Here is a 14,398-nt window from a genome sequence, read left to right as displayed (position 1 = left end):
AGGGGAGGGCCTGCTGGTGAGCTGACCCTCTAAAAAAATTATATGCGATGGCCTACAGCTGAGCTGACCCTCTAAAAAAATTATATGCGAAGGGCATATATGTGAGGGCATTATCTGCGACGAATAAGCATGTTGATATGATGGAAGAGGAGAAGGAGGATGAGAAAAAGAAGATTCAACCATATAATTATAAACATGCTCGTCCTTTCCATCAGAGGAATGAGAGATGAGAAGTTTTTTTTGTAGGGGGGGGGTGGGGGTCGAGAAGGGTGAACAACCAGTAATCTTTGTTGTCTAAAATGCGTAATAACGCATGAGTTGCGGGAAAGGCAGCCTAACATGAAGTCAGCCATGTGTGCCAGAGTACCAACAGGCAAGACTTTGCTGTCGTCATCAGGATCACTCTCAATCTCCTCATCTTCTTCCACCCACCAATGCAGAACAGGTGGACTTAAACTTCCATGGGTACTACCCTCTGTAGCGGAGGCAACCGTCTCATGCTCCTCCTCTTCATCGTCAATTCGTGCTGAGAAGATGAACTGAGGGTGGTCTGGTTATCACCCTGTGTAATGTCTTCCCCCATTTCCACAGGCAAAGCGTCGTCCTTAATTGTGAGCAGGGAGAGTTTGAGTAGACACAGATGTTGGAAGGTGACACTGATAATAGAGTTATCGCTGCTCATTATCTGTGTTGATTCCACAAAGTTTCTTAAAACCTCATAGAGGTCAGATATCCATGCCCACTCCTCGCTTGTGAATAGCGGAAGCTGACTGGAAAGGCGACGACCATGTTGCAGCTGGTATTCCACTACTGCCCTCTGCTGCTCACAAAGCCTGGCCAACATGGGGAACGTAGAGTTCCAGCGTGTGCTCACATCGCACAACAGCAGCTGAGCTGGCAATTTCAAGCGCTGCTGCAGCATTGACAGACCAGCTGAAGCTGTCGATGACTTTCGGAAATGTACACACACGCGGCGCACTTTCACCAGTAGCTCAGGCAAATTGGGGAAGGATTTGAGAAACCGCTGAACCACTAAGTTTAAGACGTGGGCTAGGCATGGGATGTGTGTGAGGTTCCCGAGCTCCAAAGCCGCCACCAAGTTACGGCCATTATCAGACACAAACATGCCTGGTTCTAGGTTGAGTGGCGAGAGCCACACAACAGTCTGGTCTCTTATCTCCTGCCACAGCTCTGCGGCGGTGAGCTGTTTGTCCTCTAAACATATCCGCTTCAGCACGGCCTGTTGCTGCTTCCCCATTGCAGTGCTACACTGCTTCCAGCTACCAAATGATGACTGACTGGTGCTGCACGCAGATAATTCGGAGGTGGAGGAGGAGAAGTGGGGGTTGGAGACACTAACGTAGGTGGTGCGGAAATTCTGATGGAATTAGGGCCCGCAATCCTTGGCGTCGGTAGCACCTGTGCCATCCCAGGGTACGACTCGCTCCTGGCTTCCACACCATTCACCCAGTGTGCGGTCAGGCAAATGTAGCGTCCCTGGCCGAATGCACTTGTCCATGTGTCTGTGGTTAAGTGGACCTTGCCAGTAACTGCGTTGGTCAGGGCACGTGTGATGTTACGGGACACATGTTGGTGTAAGGTGGGCATGGCACACCTTGAAAAATAGTGGCGGCTGGAGACTGTGTAACGCAGGACGGCTGCCGACATCAGGCTCCAGAAGGCCTCAGTGTCCACAAGCCTAAATGGCAACATTTCCAGGGCTAGTAATTTGGAAAGCTGCGCATTTAGTGCTATGGCCTGGGTGGCTGGGTATTTGCGCTTGCGTTCAGATGCCTGGGATAATGACATTTGGACGCTGCGCTGGGACACGGAAATGGATGTGGTTGCTGATCATGCTTGCGAAGGTCCAGGTGCAGGGGGGGGGGGGAAGCATCCGGGCCTGCGCCTTCAACAGGGGATTTGCCAGCACCTAACACAGGGGAAGAGGAGGCAGTGGTGTGACCCGCATACACAGATTGTGGACCCAGGTGTTAGTCCCACTTATTACGGTGCTTCGATGCCATGTGGCGGATCATGCTGGTGGTGGTGAGGTTGCTACTGTTCACACCCCAGGTTATTTTGGTACAGCACAGGTTGAAAACTACAATTCTTTTGTTGTCCGCACTTTCTACTGCAGAACACCTACCCCTTGGCAAGGGAGATTTCCGCAAGGCCTGTTTGGTGTAGCCCTCCTCCTCCCTTTTGCCACCCCACTACCTCTTCCAGCGTGTTGCGGTGCGGCAGATCCCTCCCTCTCTGTACTGCTGTCCTCGCTCGGCTTTCCACCTTCCCAGGTTGGGTCATTGACTTCATCGTCCACCACCTCCTCTTCCACTTCCTCACTCTGCTCATCCTCCTGATTTGTTGACCTAACCACTATCTCAGTGATTGATGAAGAGGATAAGACACATTTGTCAACCTCTTGAGACACTAATTGCCGTTGAGTTATTGGCAACTGTGTCTCATCATCATCCCCCTCATTAAACAGTAATTGCCGTTCCCCACCGTCATCTTCTTGTGATTGTGGATGCTCAAGAGTTTGGGAATCAGGGCACGAGATCTGTCCCTCTTCAAGCGTGCTTGGCAAGAGGGCCAAATATCCGAGTGTGGGATCACTTGCTTGCCCAAACTCTCCACGGTGGGAGGTAGGAGGATCAGGGTGAGGATTGGGTTAAGCAGACTCTTGGCTACTGAGACTGGACTTGGTGGAAGACAGGGTGGTGCTTAACCGACTGGAAGCATTATCTGCTGCAATCCAACCAACCACCATGTCGCACTGGTCTGACTTTAAGAGTGGCATCCTGCGCCGCCCTGCATACTGGGACATGAAGCTAGGTATCGTGGATGATTGTTTTTCTTGTGCTCTGGCAGCAGTTACAGTTTCACTGCACCCAGGGCCACGGCCTCTGCGTGCACCATCAGTATCACGGCCACTGCCACGTCCCTTACTGCTCGCCTTCTTCATATTAAATGTTATATATGATTGAAAGTCTGTCACACGTACAGTAGCGTAGGATTTGGAAGTGTATGCGCAAACAAATTAAAAAAGGTATCCGAGATGTGGAAACGTCACACAGGAGATATCCCGCAGGAAATGTCAATGCTGTCACTAGCGGCTAATGAAAATTCACAGGGAATGTCACAGGTATTTGGGATGAGGAAACGTTATATGTTTGCAGCGTCTATGCAAAAAAGTACACTGTATGTCACAGGTAAATTTTTGAAGCGCACACTGCAGATGTGGCCCTGGTAATGTCACTGTCAGAAGCGGACACCGTCTATTGACAAAGTGCACTGTATGTCACAGATATTTTTTGGATTCGCACACTTTACACAGGAGATGTGGCGCAGTTAATGTCACTGTCTGCAGCGAACACAGTCCACGGGAAAAGTACACTGTATATCACAGATACATTTTTTCAGCGCACACATTACACTGCAGATGTGGTACTGGTTATGTCACTGTCAGAAGCAGACACTGTCTATTGAAAAAGTACACTGTATGTCACAGATTTTTTGGGGATGTGCACACTTTACACTGGAGATGTGGCGCAGCTGTCTGCAGCTGCCTAACTGCTGTACGCCATTTAGTGCAGGATGCGCTAAAAATAGATATTACTTCCACACACACAATAGTCCTTAGAAGGACTTTTGGGTCTGTAAAGTTTTAGCAATTTAGCGGAGTTTGCGCTATAAATATAGGTTGCTGCTGCCACACACACACAATAGTCATTAAAACGACTTTTGGGTCTCTGAAAAAAGTTTTGGTGGTAAAAATATTCTTAAATCACTCCCTACACTGTCTGTCCCTTCCTCAGCACAATAATGAGCCGAACATGCGTCATGGGGTGCTATATAGCACCCCATGACGCGTTCCGGCCAGCCAATCACTGTAATGCCAGCAACCAACATGGCTACGGCATTACAGTGAAGCCAGTACTTACCTGCACGTTTTTTGGCTGCATAGGCAGCCAAGAAACGTGCGGGGCGGAGACTCGAGCATTGCCATCGAGATGGTGTTCGGCCGAGCATGCTTGATCATCACTACCAACTGCCATACACATGGTCACATGCCCCTTATCAGCCAATAGAAGCTCGCAGGTTCTTAGTCTACACATACACACAGTTTTACTCCAGGTTTCCATAACAACCCAGCCATTTTTCTCCACTGCTGTAGGTCAGCTTTAGGCTAGAGCTACACAACGACATGCACAGCTCAGCAGACAGTATCACACAGGATAGGATATTAGATACACAGCTCAGCAGAGTGTATTACACAGGATAGGATATTAGATACACAGCTCAGCAGACAGTATTACATAGGATAGGATTAGATACACAGCTCAGCAGACAGTATCACACAGGATAGGATATTAGATACACAGCTCAGCAGACAGTATCACACAGGATAGGATTAGATACAAAGCTCAGCAGACAGTATCACACGGGATAGGATATTAGATACACAGCTCAGCAGACAGTATCACACAGGATAGGATTAGATACAAAGCTCAGCAGGCAGTATCACACAGGATAGGATTAGATACACAGCTCAGCAGACAGTATCACACAGGATAGGATTAGATACACAGCTCAGCAGACAGTATCACACAGGATAGGATTAGATACACAGCTCAGCAGACAGTATCACACAGGATAGGATATTAGATACACAGCTCAGCAGACAGTATCACACAGGATAGGATTAGATACAAAGCTCAGCAGGCAGTATCACACAGGATAGGATTAGATACACAGCTCAACAGACAGCATTACACAGGATAGGATTAGATACACAGCTCAACAGACAGCATTACACAGGATAGGATTAGATACACAGCTCAACAGACAGCATTACACAGGATAGGATTAGATACACAGCTCATCAGACAGTATCACACAGGATAGGATTAGATAGACATCTCAGCAGACAGTATCACACAGGATAGGATTAGATACACAGCTCAGCAGACAGTATAACACAGGATAGGATTAGATACATAGCTCATCAGACAGTATCACACAGGATAGGATTAGATACACAGCTCAGCAGACAGTATCACACATGATAGGATTAGATACACAGCTCAGCAGACAGTATCACACAGGATAGGATTAGGTCCACAGCTTAGCAGACAGTATCACATAGGATAGGATTAGATACACAGCTCAGCAGACAGTATCACACAGGATAGGATTAGATACACAGCTCAGCAGACAGTATCACACAGGATAGGATTAGATACACAGCTCAGCAGACAATATCACACAGGATAGTATTAGATACACAGCTCAGCAGACAGTATTACATAGGATAGGATTAGATACACAGCTCAGCAGGCAGTATCACACAGGATAGGATTAGATACACAGCTCAGCAGACAGTCCCACACAGGATAGGATATTAGATACACAGCTCAGCAGACAGTATCACACAGGATAGGATTAGATACACAGCTCAGCAGGCAGTATCACACAGGATAGGATTAGATACACAGCTCAGCAGGCAGTATCACACAGGATAGGATTAGATACACAGCTCAGCAGGCAGTATCACACAGGATAGGATTAGATACACAGCTCAGCAGACAGTATCACAGGATAGAATTAGATACACAGCTCAGCAGACAGTATCACAGGATAGAATTAGATACACAGCTCAGCAGACAGTGGGGCATGGTGCTGTAGAGGTCACTGTTATGGGGGATACTGTTGATATGTTTTAATGACACAAACATTAAATGAAATAGATGAAATATACCCGTGCAAAGCCAGGTCCTTCTGCTAGCCTTCATAAAATACACTTTCAGCCATATGAGGCATTAAGGTGCCCTGAGGGGCATTATTTTCTTTCAAAGGTGCCCAGAAACTGGCTGCACTCTTCCAGTTCAACTGAGGGCATCAGCTTCAACCGTTTCACTGGGAATGCGCCGTAAATGTCACTGGGTTCGGCGCATGCCCAGCGAAACAGTTGAAGCTGATTCCCTGAGTAGAACTGGAAGAGCGCAGCCAGTGTTCGGCACTGCTCCTGTTGGCTATGCTGGAGGGAAAGGGTGGGCGTTGTTATCGGCTGCTAGTGATGTAGCGAGGGGGCTTTGACAACGCTGCTGGGGGCGTAGTGTTTGAGGGGAGGAGAGGCGTGCTTGGGCTATGTAGGGGGAGGGCCCTGGGACTCGATGGGGGCGTTCCTGGGCACCTTTGAATGAAAATAACGCCTTAATTCCTCCTTAAGGACACCTTAATGCCTCATTAGCATGTGGATTTTATGAAGCTATAAGGCTGAGTTCACACGGGCGAGATTTCCGCGCGGGTGCAATGCAGTAGGTGAACGCATTGCACCTGCACTGAATCCTGACCCATTCATTTCAATGGGGCTGTGCACATGAGCATTTTTTTTCATGCATCACTTCTGCAATGCTTTAAAATCGCAGCATGTTCTATATTCTGCGTTTTTCACGCAGCCCTGGCTCCATAGAAGTGAATGGGGCTGCGTTAATAACGCATTGCATCTGCAAGCAAGTGCGGATGCAATGCGTTTTTCACTAATGGTTGCTAGGAGATGTTGTTTGTAAACCTTCAGTTTTTTATCACGCGCGTGAAAAACGCATCAAAACGCATTGCACCCGCGCGGAAAAAACTGAACAACTAAACGCAATTGCAGCCAAAACTGACTGAACTTGCTTGCAAAATGGTGCGAGTTTAACTGAACACACCCTGAACGCATCCGGACCAAATCTGTCACGCTCGTGTGAACTCAGCCTAATACCAGCTCCAAAAACAAAAGAAAAACATATGGAAAGAAGGTATGAAATGCGGTAAGGACATACCTTTGGTTTAAGTTCTCTAGGTGACAGATTTAAGGAAGACTATACAGAAAATTGCCTTAATTTTAGGGAGAAAATGAAGTTAAATAAATCAGCACCAAAGTAACCATAGCAATTAAAGGTGACTTATTTTAGGAGCAGATTGTCTAGGTACTGAGCAGCAATGACACTGGCAGAACACCCAGGACCTGAGAGGTGAGGACGGCTGCGAGTTCCTGCTGCAGGTTTCTATCTGAGTACCAGTGTGAATGCCAAGATGCCACAGCGGCAGACCCTCGCAGGACTCACGTCTCCCGCAATATTTCTATTGTACTGTCCTTATTGCTAGAATTGTTCCTCACACAAGACATCTACTCCATTCATTTACAACTGATTGTCACGCTGCACGGGCTGGACAATTTATAGCAGTGTTATAGAGGAAAACACAAGGTCTTTTTCATCACGACTGGACATAATATCATGTACTAGGAGCCAGAAAAACCATTCCTGGTTCCAGCTCGAGTCTTAGGCTACCCGCACACATTGCAGATTTTGGTGCGGAAAAACCGCAGCATAAGGCCTCCTGCACACGAACGTGTGCTGCCCATTGCATTCGCATTTGCGGATCCGCAGTATACGGGCGCCGTTCCGTGGGCATTCCGCATCACAGATGCGGACCCATTCACTTCAATGGGTCTGCAAATCTGGAGATTCGGAATGGTGCGGAACAGAAGCACGTAACGGAACCCTACAGAAGCACTACGGAGAGCTTCCGTGGGGTTTCGTCCTGTGCTTCCGTTCCGCAAAAAGATAGAACATGTCCTATTTTTTTGCGGAACGGCCAAATCGCCGACCCATTAAAGTGAATGGGTCCGCGATCCACTGGGGCTGCCCCACGGTCGGTGTTCGTGCATTGCGGCCCACAGCACGGCCACGGGGCGCGCACGTTCGTGGGATTTGTCTACTCTGATGTAACTGTGCAGATTTAGAAATTCGCAGCATGTCAATTGTTTGTGCGTTTTTTGGAGATTTTTGTGTGAAAATTTCACCCTTTGCAAAGCAAGGTTGAGATCTAAGGCATATGCGCTTCAAATCCGCAACAAAAAACGATAGTAGAACATGCAGATTTTGGTGAAGAACTTCTGTTTATCAACCTTCGCCCGTGTGCATGTACACTTAGTGGGCCAACATAATAACTTAAAAGTGTTTCTTGAAATTCATTTCACATCTAATTCGCATGCATCAGCCATCAGATTCTATTCGGTCCGAATAAATAAAAGAGCCCCAATTACCATGAAGGGTCCTGTATGACTCTCTGGGGTCTCCTAGGACTGTAGCCAACCACTTTCAAGCTCTTTTACACCAAAACAGCATTATTAGGCCTCATGCACACAGCCGTTGTTTGGGTCCGCATCCAAGCCGCCGTTTTGGCTTTGGATGCGGACCCATTCATTTCAATGGAGCCTCAAAAGATGCGGACAGCATGTCCTATCCTTGTCCGCAAAACTAACAAGAATAGGCAGTTATATCAATGGCCGTCTGTTCTGCAAATTGCGGAAGGCACACGGGCGGCTTCCGTTTTTTGCGGACCCGCGGTTTGCAGACCACAAAAAACAGCACGGTCGTGTGCATGTAGCCTTAATGTCAAAGTGACACACTGTATATGGCTATGGGTAAACAGATGGTAGACGATTCAATAACTCACTGCAGTGCCAGGATTTTTCTTTTGTTTTTCCATACAAAAATGATCCAAAAATGATCGCCTTAAGTTGGCAGATGCCTTCTTCTCGGTCTGCTGACCTTTAATAGTCGTTTTTACTGAATTGTCCGAAATGAATTGTAAAAGTTTCAGACTCACTAGAATACAAATTTTGGGGGAAATTTGTAACAAATATGATTAATTTAGAATCTATTCCCTCATCTCTACTTAAGGGCTCATGCACATGACCGTATGTATTTTTTGTTCCGCAAAAACTACGGATGACGTCTGTGTGCATTCCGTATTTTGTGGAACGGAACAGCTGACCTCTAATAGAACAGTCTATCCTTGTCCATTATGCAGACAATAATAGGACATGTTCTACCTACTTGCGGAACAGAGATACGAAAATGGAATGCACACGGAGTAACTTCCGTGTTTTTTTAATGGTTTCGCGTACGGTCCACCCCCAAAAAAAAAACGGCAAGGAAACAAAACACGTTTGTGTGCACTGAGCCCTAAAAGGTAACCCAAAAAGTTAGGTAGCGGTAGCAATTTTCTATCTCCATTGGATTTATCAACACATTACTTATCCCATGGGCGTACGGCGATCCATGCAATAATTGCGTTGCGGTTTTCAGTAATTTCAAGTCCTATAACACTTCACAACATCCTACGTTTCGAACACCAGACGCAGAGTATAGGCTGCTGTAAAGAGAACCATCACTGGCCGCCTTTATAATTATATCACTCCCAAATCCAACAGGAGAACCGCTGTGAGACACAACTCCATTATAATGGACTTACCTTAGGCTCACGAGCTCTCGTATTACAGATCACCCTGTAAGTGCCGTCAAGAACAACAGTCCTGATTCCTAGATCAGTCCCATTATATAGAAATCCGAAAGCCAGCAGTGACCTCAGCACCGTCATGATAGCACAAACACAAATCTCATGGAAATAAATGAGTCATAGTCACTCCAAGAGTCCGGAGGTTTTGAGACACTCTCTAAATTCCCGAAACGAGTCATAAATAAATCACAGAGGTGTCTTTTTCCGTGTAGTAAAATGACAGCATCATGAATGAACAGATTACTTATCAGTTATAACGTAGCTCACTATTTCTCAATTATACTACATAAGCGGGACTACTTAAAGGGGTTCTCCAAGATTTTGATATTCATGGCCTATCCTTGTTTTTCTGCTGAGTATTTCAACCTGAGGGCACCCTCTTGTGCAATTTGCTATCAGAGCGGAGAAGGTCCCTGCAATCGAACCCGTGGACAAAATCTACCATCCAAACTCAATGCCAGATCAGGAGGGGGAGTATCCCTGGCGGTACACTTTACGGCCGCTTTTACAGTCTGGCCTTGTTCCCATTGAATCACGGATGTGTGCTCTCTGTGTTCTCCACGTGCAGCACATGTACACGCTGATTTTTATTATGGCTATTCACACATCAGTCATTTTTCACAATTGAAAAATCACGGAGCATGCCCTACTTTAATCTGTGATGCAGACCGCCCATTGAAGTCTATGGGTCCATGAAAAACCTCTGATAACATGGACGGCATCGCGATCCGTCAGTACCTTTTCACGGACCATTGGTAGGAGACGTTCTGGAAATTAATTTTCAGCGTGTTTGATCAGTGATTGTGAGCCAAAGCCACAAGTGGAGCCTCCACAGAGATCATATACGAGGGAAAGATTTGCACTTGTGCTGTGTTTTTGACCCGCACCTGGTTTAGGGCTCATGCACGCGACCGTGTGCCCCCCGTGGCTGTATTGCGCCCCGCATACGGCGGGTCCACAATACATGGGCACCGGCCGTGTGCATTCCGCATCACGGACCTATTCACTTCAATGGGTCCGCAATCTGGGAGATGCAGAACTGAGGCACAGAACAGAAGCCCACGGAAGCACTACGGAGTGCTTCTGTGGGTTTTCTGTCCATGCCTCCGCACCTCAAAAAAGTAGTGCATGCACTACTTTTTTGCGGTGCGGACAGATCATGGACCCATTCAAGTTGAATGGGTCCGAATCTGTCTGCGGCCGCCGCACGGATGTTGCCGTGCATTGGGGACCGCAAATTGAGGTCCCCAATGCACGGAACAGCCAGCACGCGGTCGTGTGCATGAGCCCTTAGGCTCACAACCACCAATGAAAATCACTGATCAAATACTGACCAAACACTGAGGCCTCATTCGCCGTGTCCATTTGATGTTCATGAAAAAAAAATCTGTGTGCCCGTTTTTTGCCCTCTGTGTGTCATCTGTATTCCATGGACAATGTTTAGCTGAAAATTAATTTCTAGAGCATCTATCAGTGGTCATTGAGAAAAGGTCCAAACACAGATGCCGTCCATATATTCAGTGGTTTTTACACTGACCCATAGACTTTAATGGGCATGTTTGGTCCGCATCACGGACCAAAGTAAGGCCTGGTTCACACTTCAGTGATTTGGTCAGTGATTGTGAGCCAACACCAGGTGTAAGTCAAAAACACAGAACAGGTGCAGATCTTTCCCTTATACCTTGTGGGCCAGATTTATCATGACTCTGACAGCTCACTCCACTTTAACATATGGCTAAAGTCAGTTTTAGCCAAGTCAGATTTATGATCGCCCCTTTAAGACTGTAATAAATGTGGTTTGACGGTAGCAGTTTATCCGTCAGTAAGCAGCTTTACAAAAGTCGCACATCTTTATGAATAAGTCGCATGTTCTATTAAAAAGTCTCATAAGATAAGCATGGTCCTCACTGGAGTGAAGTTGCGACTTTTTTGCGACTTTTTAAAAAAGTCCCAATAGTAAATCTGTCTAGAGATTAATTTACATACGAAAACACGCCCACTTTCAGAAAACTGGCGAGCATAGTGCAGAGCAGAAAAAAGTCGCAAATTTGTGCGCAGATTTAGCCTTTGGGACTTTTTTTGCGACTTTTCCACTCCACAAAAGTGACTTTGCCTAATGATATATCTGGCCCTATGTCTGTGGAGGCTCCAATCCTGGTTTTGGCTCACTGATGAAAATCACTGACGTGTGAACTAGGCCTAAGGCATTTCTCTGTGATTTTTTTTTCACTGACTCACAATCAGTACAAAACTACTGATATATGAACAGACACATTAAAATCAAGAATAGATATATTCTATTAGTGCCGGCGATGTGCAGTCCGCAAAATGTGGAACGCACATTGCCGGTTTCCGTGTTTTGCGGATCCGCAAAACACACACGGATGTGTGAATGGATGCTTAAAGGGGCTGTCTGCTTTCTTATATTGATGACCTATCACCGCTGCAGTTGTAACAGCGAGCAGGTAAGTGGCGTGCCTTAATACGCAAGAAAATGGTATTAGTGAATCTCTACAGTGCAGTGTCGGGGGGCCTTCATCGGGCTGTTCTCGTAACTGCCTGCTCCTGGTGACCGCATTTGTTTCAGACCGGCTCGCGGCACAGGTAAGGGCTTACCTGTGCCTCGCCGGACTTGTGAGTTAAGATGGCAGCCCGCATGTGTTCGCGGGCGAACAATGGAAACTGGCCATCAGTGCTCAGGAGCACAACCATTATTAGTCTCTCCTAGAGAATACCAGGGCCCATTTACACAACAACAGTGCCGCCATGCCCGTGCTGCAGACCAGACACGGGCACTGGCATGTGAATTCTGTATCGCCATCTGGACCCATTGACTTCAATACAGCGAAAGATAGGACATTTCCTATCTTTTGCGGTGCGGAGGCATGGATCCAGAAGCCCACAGAAGGGCTTCCATGCGTTTCCGTAGGCTTCCAGGTCTGTGCCGCAAAACATAGGACTAGTGTTGAGCGAACTTGTGTTTTAAGTTCAGCGTCTAAAGTTCGGGTTATGAAGAATCGCGTTATGGATTCCGCTACCACGGACCATCACGGAATTTAGAATGCATAACACGATTCTTCGATAACCCGAACTTTAGACGCTGAACTTAAAACACAAGTTCGCTCAACACTACATAGGACTTGTCTTATCTTGCAGATCACTGACCCATTGAAGTCATTGGATCAGCACCGCAACGCGGAGTTCACATGGCCGGTGCCAGTGTTTTGCACAACGGCGTTTTGTGGTCCACAACAAGAGCACAGCGGCACTACGGTCGTGTGAATGGGCCCTAAAGCTGCGTTCACATTTCTGTTAACAGATGATCACGGCTGGATCCCATTATAGTCAACAGGGATCTGGCAGAGGCCTAGCCCACATGGCCAATAAACCTTGGCCGTTGTGTAGACCGTTATCAAAGCAAATCTAAACTTCACCATTTGCTTTTATGTAAATCCTAGAGGATAAGATGCGTCTATCATCAGCATGTGAATGCGTACGTAATACGGACACGACGTTCAGCTGCTCACCAAAAACTTTTTCTTCTGTACAGACAATGAGAAGAATGGGCCAAACCTTGTGTCAACAATTCTGTCACAAAGCCCCACAGTAAATACTGTATGCATGGCACATAGGTATACATATACACACCCACATACTACCGTGTGAGGCATTACTATGGCAGTACTTACATTAGCAGTGACCAGAACGTTTCACTGGGCCCTTCCTTATTTAGCTCTGCTCCCACAGACACACGACCTGCAGAGAGTAAGTGTGGATCTACCCCACCCAGCACCCAGCACCCAACACAACCCATGTATCTAGAGGCCAGAACCCAGGCACCCACCTCTGTATACCAGCCGGGCGATGTCAGCTCCTGTAGTCAGTGTGTTGTGTGGTGAGCTGAGAGAAATCTTCTCCTCCCTACTCCCTCCCTCACTCTCCCCTCCCAGCACCCTGACAGGATTTCCTACATTCTGCTAAATCCACACAGCAGAGAGCCGCCTCATGATGGGGGCAGTGTGCTGGGCCGTGCAGCCTGCCTGGCAGGACTGGTTCACACACGGGTTATGTGTCTGTTTTATGTAAGGGTACTGTCACACTAGCGGTTTTCTTTCCCGGCATAGAGTTACGTCCTAGGGGCTCTATACCGGAAAAGAACTGATCAGCTTTATCCTAATGCATTCTGAATGGAGAGCAATCTGTTCAGGGTGCATCCGGATGTCTTCAGTTCAGTCTTTTTGACTGATCACGGAGGGAGATAATACCGCAGCATGCTACGGTTTTATCTCCGGCCCAAAAAACGGAACACTTGCCTGAATGCCATTCAAAATACCAGAGTGCTGGATCTAGGCAGACCGAAAAAAATAAATAAAAAATAAATAAATGCCGGATCCGTTTTTCCAAGTGACACCGGAAAGACGGGTCCGGCATTTCAATACATTTGCAAGATGGATCAGGATCCTGATCAGTCTTACAAATGCCATCAGTTGGCATACGTTTTGACGGATCCGGCAGGCAGTTCCGGCGACGGAACTGCTTGCCGGATCACTCTGCCGCAAGTGCGAATGTACCCTAAAACATGTAGGAATTATGGATGTTATCACCCTGTGGTTATAAAGCACCACCATATTACACAGGGTTGAGTGACTAGAGGCGCCATGGAGAGTCAGGCAGATAATAATCCCGTCTAATAGGGGGGCGGGGGGGAGGTTCACGCCCTACGCGCCAGAATTCTGGTTTCAAAATGTTGCAAAATAGGGCTTTGTGATTCTGCGGGCTTATTTGCACATTTTGCACTTTTAGGCCCCTTGCAGACGAGCGTGTATGCATTAGGTCCAGATGCGTTCAGTGAAAACTGCGCTATTTCACGAACAAGTAAATTCAGTTTTGTTTGTGATCGCGTTCAGTTTTTTCTGAGCGTTTGAATGCGTTTTGCACGCGCGTGATATAAATATTCACATCAATATGGCCAGCGTTGCGTGAAAAACGCAGAGTATAGAACATGCTGCCATTTTCAACGCGCAAGTGATGCGTGAAAACCAAC

At 47.0% G+C, this 14,398-nt stretch overlaps 1 protein-coding gene across 2 annotated transcripts in view; it reads right to left on the bottom strand.

Moving 5' to 3' along the window:
* Positions 1-13,276, bottom strand: part of CPNE3 (copine 3) — an 85,832-nt gene extending 72,556 nt beyond the window's left edge. The window contains exon 1 of one of the 2 annotated variants that reach the window (XM_044292928.1): positions 13,199-13,276. The gene's annotated coding sequence lies outside the window, so the exon portion shown is untranslated. Of the gene's footprint in view, positions 1-13,043; positions 13,163-13,198 lie in introns of those variants that run through there. The other variant, XM_044292927.1, reaches the window with a different exon arrangement.
* Between the last annotated feature and the right edge of the window lie 1,122 nt (positions 13,277-14,398).

The sequence above is a fragment of the Bufo gargarizans genome, chromosome 5 (assembly GCF_014858855.1).
Source record: "Bufo gargarizans isolate SCDJY-AF-19 chromosome 5, ASM1485885v1, whole genome shotgun sequence".
Classification (NCBI taxonomy): Eukaryota; Metazoa; Chordata; class Amphibia; order Anura; family Bufonidae; genus Bufo; species Bufo gargarizans.
This window is presented reverse-complemented; position numbering and strand designations above follow the sequence as displayed.